At 47.6% G+C, this 8,215-nt stretch overlaps 1 long non-coding RNA gene across 1 annotated transcript; it reads right to left on the reverse strand.

The window, feature by feature from the left end:
- Window positions 1-1,531: 1,531 nt before the first annotated feature.
- Window positions 1,532-6,650, reverse strand: LOC143434821 (uncharacterized). The gene is made up of 2 exons (XR_013104612.1): window positions 6,407-6,650; window positions 1,532-1,719 (listed from the first exon to the last, which is right to left on the reverse strand). It is a non-coding gene; the product is annotated as an uncharacterized LOC143434821 (long non-coding RNA).
- Between the last annotated feature and the right edge of the window lie 1,565 nt (window positions 6,651-8,215).

Raw genomic sequence — 8,215 nt, forward strand, 5'->3', positions numbered from 1 at the left:
GGGGAAATAACTCAGTCAGTAAAATATATGCCACCAAGCATGAGGAATTAAATTCAGATTGCCGACACCCACATAAAAGCTGGGTATTGATGATACACATCTGTAACACAGCTGGGGGGAGAAGGCAAGAGGTAAGGAGGGGCAGAGGAGATAGCCAAATCCTTGGAGCCTGCTGGACATCCAGTCTAGCCATTTAATGAGATCTAGGGTTGGTGAGGAACTTGTTTCAAAAAAGTGAGATGTAGGGGGACTGGGCAAAACACCTGGCATCAGTCTCTGACTTCTACATTCAAGTGTGTACACATGTGCATACAAATATACTACCAGCACATGTACAGAAATAAGCAAGAAACAAGTAAAAATTAGAAATTAAAGTACTGGCAGGAGCTGAAGGCTTGCTCCTGCGATCCCAGCACTTGTGAGGCTGAGACAAAGGATGGCTGAGAGCCCAAGGCTTGGACCACAGAATAAAATCTTGTCCAAAAGGGAAAAACAAAAAAACAAAACCAAACCAAACCTTAGCCGGGCGGTGGTGGCACACGCCTTTAATCCCAGCACTTGGGAGGCAGAGGCAGGCAGATTTCTGAGTTCCGAGGCCAGCCTGGTCTACAGAGTGAGTTCCAGGACAGCCAGGGCTACACAGAGAAACCCTGTCTCAAAAAAAAAAAAAAACAAAACAAAAAACAAAACAAACAAACAAAAAAAAAAGTAGAAAAGTATTAAAAGGATTCATTTACCCACCTCACCCAGATTTTATAACTTTCAACCTTTGACCTCCCGGGCTTTCTCAGTTTTCTTGTCCCTTTCAAGAGTAATCATTAGCATCACCCTCTTGTATCCTAAGTCCTAGTTGAACAACTTAATGTGGAGTTGGATCCAAGACTGGATTTTGCACTTAGTAACAACAACATGAAGTAAGAATGCTCTTGAGCCCGAGGGCTTACTTTATGTTCTAAGTTCACATTGCTGTTCTTGAAAGATCTATAAACCAGAAGAAATGCCCCTAACCCGTCGTCCCCAAGGACAGGTATCTTCCTGAAATGCTGGGGACTGTTGCTCAATTAAGATAACAAGTCACGTGTTCTCACTTCTGTAAACAAGGGTGGTTGCCCCAACTGCACAGGCTGAGCTTGATCACACTTAGGTGGGAGGTACACATGCAGGAAGTACGTCAGGATGATGCTTGCCCTCTATTGAATGAAAGTGGGATGTATGTAGCCTCATGGGTTTTGCCTTTATAAGCACTGGGCTAACATAATTCATGACCATTCTCTGGGAATCCCAGGAATGGACCTGACCAGTGTCCATTATCCTGGCCAGTATTTAATAAAGCTGCTACAATTTGGCTTAAGTTTGTGGTAGTGGTCTTATTCTCACCTAGGTGGGGTTAACATTAAGGACAGTTGATCAAGTGGCAAAAGAGCAGAACAGGTGGGAGTCTTTCGTGAAACTCAGGTGTGCTGAAATAGATTTCAAAATGGTTAGAGCTGGTGGTGAAGCCTAGTGGTTAAGAGAGAATTAGGACTCAGCATGTGTCTTAGTTAGGGTTTTATTGCTATGAAGAGACACCATGGCTATGGCAACTCTTATAAAGGAAAACATTTCATTGAGGCTGGCTCACAGTTCAGATGTTTTATCCATCACTGTCATGGCGAGAAGCATGGTGGAGTGCAATCAGACTGGGAGCTGGAGAAGGAGCTGAGGACTCTTCATCTTGATCTGTGGGCAGCAGGAAGAGACAGTGACACACTGGCCAGGAGTATCCGAGACCTTAGTGACACACTTTCTCCTACAAGGCCACACCTACTCCAACAAGGTCATACTTCCTAATCATGCCACTCTTTCTGTGTGTGGACAAGCTTGTAATTCTAGCACTCTAAAGGATGAGGATGGAACACTGTCAAGAGTTTGAAGCCAGCCTGGGCCTCAGTCTAGGGTCTGTGAAAATTATGAGGGTTAAGAAAAAGCTTGGCTGAAATTTAATATAGCACACACACACATTATACACACTACACATACCACACAAACATACCATACATGACACACACACACACACTACACATGACATACACACCACACATGCACATCACACATACACAAACACACCACACATGACACACACTACACCACACATACATATATACACTGGGGCGGTGGGCTGTGAGAGGCAGCTGGGTACCTGGTTGAGCAGGCTTTGAACCTCGGAGACCCTCAGGGATGACAGGAGTTTGCCCTAGCTCCTGAGCCTCTAGCCCCTTTCACATAGCTACAGTCCCCACAACCCCCCCCCCCCCCCCCCCCAGAGCTGGTCATCAGTCAAGGTAGGAACAGCACCCCAGGCCCTCCCACATGTAAATAAGGTCTCCCCAAGCTCTCAGAACAAGCCAATAGGAGGTACCTGCTGCCAGATCCTGACCCACCCCCAAACTGTATATAAGAATCTTATCCAGAAGATGTAAAGGTGTCCAAAAATTACTCCCTCGTCTGAGAGTTTCTGTCATAAGAGCTGTAACTTGAGAAGAGATCTGCTCTCCCAAAACACCTTCAGGATCCTTGCTAGCTAGCCGCTTCTCACCGGCTTAGCCTGGCGATGGGTGCAGCACATTGGAACAACTGGGGCTGTGACAGCGGAGATAGAGCCAGCAGTGGAGGCAGCAGAGATGACTCCCCCTCCCTGCTCTCTCCCCTTTGTCAGAACCCTCGCACCTGGCCAGGCTGGAGATCTTTGTGGAAAGCCTCTGGTACACAGGCCCACAATATACCAAACCACACATGACACACACTACACACACACACACACCACACACCACACACACTACACACATGTGCAGTCTTTCCTAATCCTGACACATGCTAACATTGTCCTTGTAGTGAGACTTGTTCTCCCACTCAACAAAACCCAAGGAGGTTAAATCCTCTTCCTGTGCCATTGTAAATAGCTTCAAAGATCTTTCCTCAGACCACCCAGTTAGAAAGCAGTGGAGGCGAGTGCACAGCCTGGGAGCCAGGCTCGGGGAGTCCTGCAGAGCTGTCTGGAAGGAGCCTTACCAGAAACCATCTGAGGTACAGAGCAATGGAGTCCCAAAGCCCTCTCTGGAAAGGAGACAGTACAATTGTAGACATCTCCAGGAGTGCAGTGAAGCAGATTCTACAAGGACATAGAATGTGACCTGCCTGGGTTTAGGAGACATTTTTTTACCCAGGTGTAGTGGCACACAACTTTAATCCCAGCACTCCGGCAGCCAAAGCAGGCAAATCTCTGTAACTTGAGGCCAGCCTGGACTACACAATGAGATCCAGGCCAGCCAGAACTACTATACTACTACCTAGTGAGATCCTGCCTCAAAAAAAAAAAAAAAAAAAAAAACCCAACCAAACCAAACCAAACAAAAAATAATTTTGTTTTATTTATCTATTTTTGAAACCAGTGTCACTTTGTAGTCCTGGCTATTCTGGAACGCACTCAGTAGACCAGGTGGCCTCGAACTCACAAATAAACTCACAAAGATTTGTCCGCCTCTCCCTCCCAAGTGCAGTGATTAAAAGACATGTGTGCTACCAGGCCTGGCAGGAACTTTAGGAAAGGTTCTCAAACTCTGCTCCATTTAGGCTATTAAATTCCTTTTTCCTTCTTTTCCTCCTTCACACTATAGGGTGCCCTGAGGATTAATAAGCCACAAAGAATCGAGGCTGCCTACGGTGCACCCCCTAACCCTGTTACCCTTAGGACTTCCCTAGGAGCTGAACATTACTTGTCACATTCACCAAGAGAGGGTGGCTCCTCAAGCCACCACTCTTAGGAAGCAGATGCAAAGGTGCAAAGGTTAGAAAAAGGAGGTTGGATGAAGGTGGGAGGGAGTTTTCCAGAAGCCTGCAGAGGGGGTGTGGTCTTTTTAAATGCGAGGGGAACCTTCACAAGGACCCACCCTTTTCTACTAAAGCAACACCAGGTGACTTCAGAGGGCCTTGAGCAGTCCAGCACTGATAGTAGGTCTCAGTACGCACGCGCGCGCGCGCACACACACACACACACACACACACACACACACACACACACGCCCACGCACGCGCTTGCTTGCAAAATTACAAAAAGTCAGCTTTGGCCAGGCAGTGGTGGCACAGGCCTTTACTCCACGAGGTTAGAAGAGAACACTCCATCTCCCGAAACTGGAGTTATCAACAGGTTGTAAGCTTCTATGTGAAAGCTGGGAACTGAACCTGTGTCCTCAGCAAGAAGTGCTCTTAACCACTAAGCCCCTCCCAGCCCCTCCTCCAAAGTATTTTTAAAGTACTCCGATTGATGGCTTCCTTTTGTTCTGTCACTAAATCCTAAATCGTAAAGGAAATGCAATGGCATTGAAACGTGGCATTAGGACAGGACCTGAATACCTACCTACCTGTTCCCAGCCGATAGCCACTCTTACTTAGTAACAGAAACCCTGTCTTAAAGCAAAAGAAAAGGAATTGTCCAGCAGACAACTGTTCTACCACTGAGTCTCATCTACAGTCCAACAGTTAGATTATTTTTGGAAGCTCTGCTTTTAAATAGGGAGACCTCCGGTGAGAAATGGTTCATCATAAAATATTCCGGACCCAGGGCTGGGGACATAGCTTGCCTAGCTTACTTTGGGCCTTCAGTTTCAATCCTCAGGGAAAGATGAGGGAAAAAAAGTATGGGAAACAAGAAGATAGAAACTGCCTGAGCCAGGCCTAGAGAGGTGTGGGCTGAGTCCTGGGCTGGACCTGGAAGAGAGGCAGAGAGGCAGGTTCCAAGGAAACACTGAGTGTAGGAGGCAGTTCTAGAATCTCCCAGATGTGTGGCACCACACCCACTTTTGTTTTCATTTTATGAGACAATCTCCCTCGGGAGCCCAGTCTGGCCTGGTCCTTGCCACAATCCTTCTGACTTAAGTCTCCCGAGTGCCAGGATTCCAGGCATGAAACCACCATGCCCAGCACTTTGTTCTCTGGAGTTCCCCTGTACAATGAGGGGGGCCCTGACTCCTATCCCATTCTGTTAAGGTGACTGACTCTCCCCAAACGTCCGAGGGACAAATAATTTTCGATCAGTGAAGTGAGTAGTGTGTGCGCACTGGGGTTGGGCTTTGAAGCATGTGGTGAGAGTGATGGGGTTCTCAGGCTGTGATCTCTTCTCTTTTTCATTCCTTTCTACTTCCACCGGTTGGTTGGCTACAGGGCAAGGGCCGGGCAGAGACCGGAATAGAAGAGCTAAATTTATCCTGGGAGCTGGGGTGTGGCAGCAGCTCTGGCCGCCCGGCCTGGATGGAGGCGGTGCTCAGCGGCCGCCTCCCTAGGAAATGAGGTCTCACCGCGGTGGAGGAGCTGCCCGCTGGAATTTCCCCGCAGCGCCGCCCTGCTAGGAGGGACCTGGAGAGACCCACCCGAGCCCTGTGTGCAGCCCGGGGAGACGCCCGAGACCCAGAACCAGCTCCCTTACCGGAACCCCTGTTTTCACATCTGCGTTTAAGATTTTAAAAAAGATGTATTTTACTTAAGGGGGATAGGCAAGTGCCACAGCGCACCTTTCTCTCCTACCATGTTCCCCTGGGATCAAACTCGGTGGTCAGGCATGGTAACCATTTTGCTGAAGCCCAGTTTTTTGTTTTCTCAATGCTGAATATCTAACTTAGAACGAATCCACCAACACTGAACTGCACACGCCCCCAGACAATTTATTTGAAACAGGATCTCACGTAGGCTCTTCAGGCCCCAAACTGGCTATGTAACCAAGGCTGACATTAAAATGGGGGTCTGGAGAGATGGCTCGGTGGTTAAGAGCACTTGCTGCTCTTGCAGGGGAACCCAAGTTTGAATCTTTGCACCCAAGTGGTAACTCCCAACAATTCCCAACTCCTGTTCCAGAGGATATGACGCCCTCTTCTGGCTTCTTTGGACAGTGCAGGCAAAACCCACATTAAATAAACAAATGTGTACAAAAATAAACAACAAAAGTCTACATGGAACAAAACTCCAAGAGAACCTTAGAAAGTTTTCTGGCTATTTCATGGGGCTCTCATAGTCCAAAGTTTTAAAATTCCTAAAAGCAGAACAAAAATCACCAGACATGGTGTCAAAGCAAAGAAATCCTCCTTTGGGTAGCAGTCTCATGCAATTTCAAATGAAAGGTTGGGCCGCAATCCCTCACCCAGGCACCTTGTGAGGATAAGTTATTTTTCTCTTAAGTCAGTAGCAGGCAGGGGTGACTAGAGTCTTCCACAGTCAAACTTTCGGGTTCAAGGAGGGCTTGCTTCCTAGGCTAAATGGAAACTTCCAGTTCTAGCAACAGCCTCCCGCTGTAGCAGTGTAAGAGAATACAAGCCTTGCACACTAAAACCAGGAGAGCGCCGTCACAGGCTGGAGGTGTGGTGCGTGGTAATGTACTTGCCTAACAAGTGAAAGGCCTTGGCTTCCATCCTTAGTACCGGCAGGGAAAGAGAAGAGCGGGAGAAGTGAGTTAGAGAGCACACTATCTCATGAGGACATTGCCAGCCAGGAACACCGGCAAAGCAGGCTGTGCATAAGCTACTGAGCTGGAGAGAGCCTTAAGGGACACACCCAGATACACTGCGTTGCCTGGCAATGCATCAGGCATGACACATTACTGTTTGGGCACAGGCAGAGCCACGGAAGGCAGCTGCCCCCATGCAGTTTCTGACTATGCACTTGTGCACTGGGAAAAGCCTCCCAGTCACAGGTCACAAGCTGCTAGGCTGCTAAAAAGCCCACTAGCCACATCCAGACTCTGACATTGTCCCAACAAAGGCCCCACCCACCGATGCTTGGTATCACACACACACACACTTCTGAGTGGTCAGTCCAGACTCCTTGCCTCTTCTTGTTTTCCTTTTGGAAAGCCTCCAGCTTTTCCGTTTTAATCAGGCAGTGACGCAACCGTCTATTTCTGTCATCTCTGAGTGTTAGCTAAGGATTGTTCTTTTGAAATACCCACAGTAAGTTACAAATAATGCCTCTGACCTTTGATTTGAGTTTTTTTATTATGCTAATACCAAACACTTAGTAAACACTAAGTAAAAACTTAGAGGGCAATTTTGTTTGTTTGTTTGTTTTGAATTAAGGTCTGACTCTGAAGTCCTGGCTGGCCTGGAATTCATTGGACATCTGCCTTCTGAGTGTTGGGATTATAGGTGTACATCACCTTGTCTGTGGTTCCTTTTTTCATTTTCTTTTTGGTGTTTCTGAGATAGGGATTCTCTGTGTAGCCCCGGCTGTCCTGGAACTGGAGCTGTAGACCAGGCTGGCTTTGAACTCAGAGATCTGCCTGCCTCTCCCTCTGGAATGCTGGGATGGAAGGCATGCACCACCACCACCCGGCGCTCACCTTCTTTTTATGTGGTATTTGGCACTAAACCCAGGAATCAGAGCATGCAAAACAAGCACTCTGTTAATTGAGATACATCTTCGGCCCTCTGTGTTTTGAGACAGAGTTTCAGTATGCAAGGTCTTGCTGGCTTGGAACTTGATATCTAGACCAAGCTATTCTGGAACTCACATAAGATCCTAGATTTGCCGGCAAGTGGGCAAGTGATGGAATTAAAGCCTTGTGCTACTCTACCAGGCCACCCAACTTCTCTCTCTCTCTCTCTCTCTCTCTCAAAAGATTTATTCATGCTGGGCAGTGGTGGCTCACACCTTTAATCCCAGCACTTGGTAGGCAGAAGCAGGCAGAGTTTTGAGTTCGAGGCCAGCCTGGTCTACAGAGTGAGTTCCAGGACAGCCAGGACTACAGAGAGAAACCCTGTCTCAAAAAAACAAAAACAAACAAACAAACAAAAAACAAAAAAGAGATTTATTTATTTTATGTATATGGTTGTGAGCCATCATGTGGTTGTTGGGAATTGAACTCAGGACCTAGGGAAAGAGCAGCCAGTGCTCTTAACCACTGAGCCATCTCTCCAGCCCCAGCCCCACCTTTAAGACAGGGTCTCAGTGTACCCCTGGCTGGTCTGAAACTCGATATATAGACCAAACTGGCCTTGAACTCAAAGAGATCCACCTGCCTCCACGTAGGGAGAGGAGGAAGCCCTGAGTGAGCAAAGTCTTGAGTAAATGTGTATTGTTGACATGGGGCAGCCATGCGGAGGACTCCAATCCTGGGACCCATAGAAAACTGACAACGCTTTACCCATAGAGTCTAGGCTGAGGAGAGATGTCAAAGCCTTCTTAAAGGGTCTGA

The sequence above is a fragment of the Arvicanthis niloticus genome, chromosome 17 (assembly GCF_011762505.2).
Source record: "Arvicanthis niloticus isolate mArvNil1 chromosome 17, mArvNil1.pat.X, whole genome shotgun sequence".
Classification (NCBI taxonomy): domain Eukaryota; kingdom Metazoa; phylum Chordata; class Mammalia; order Rodentia; family Muridae; genus Arvicanthis; species Arvicanthis niloticus.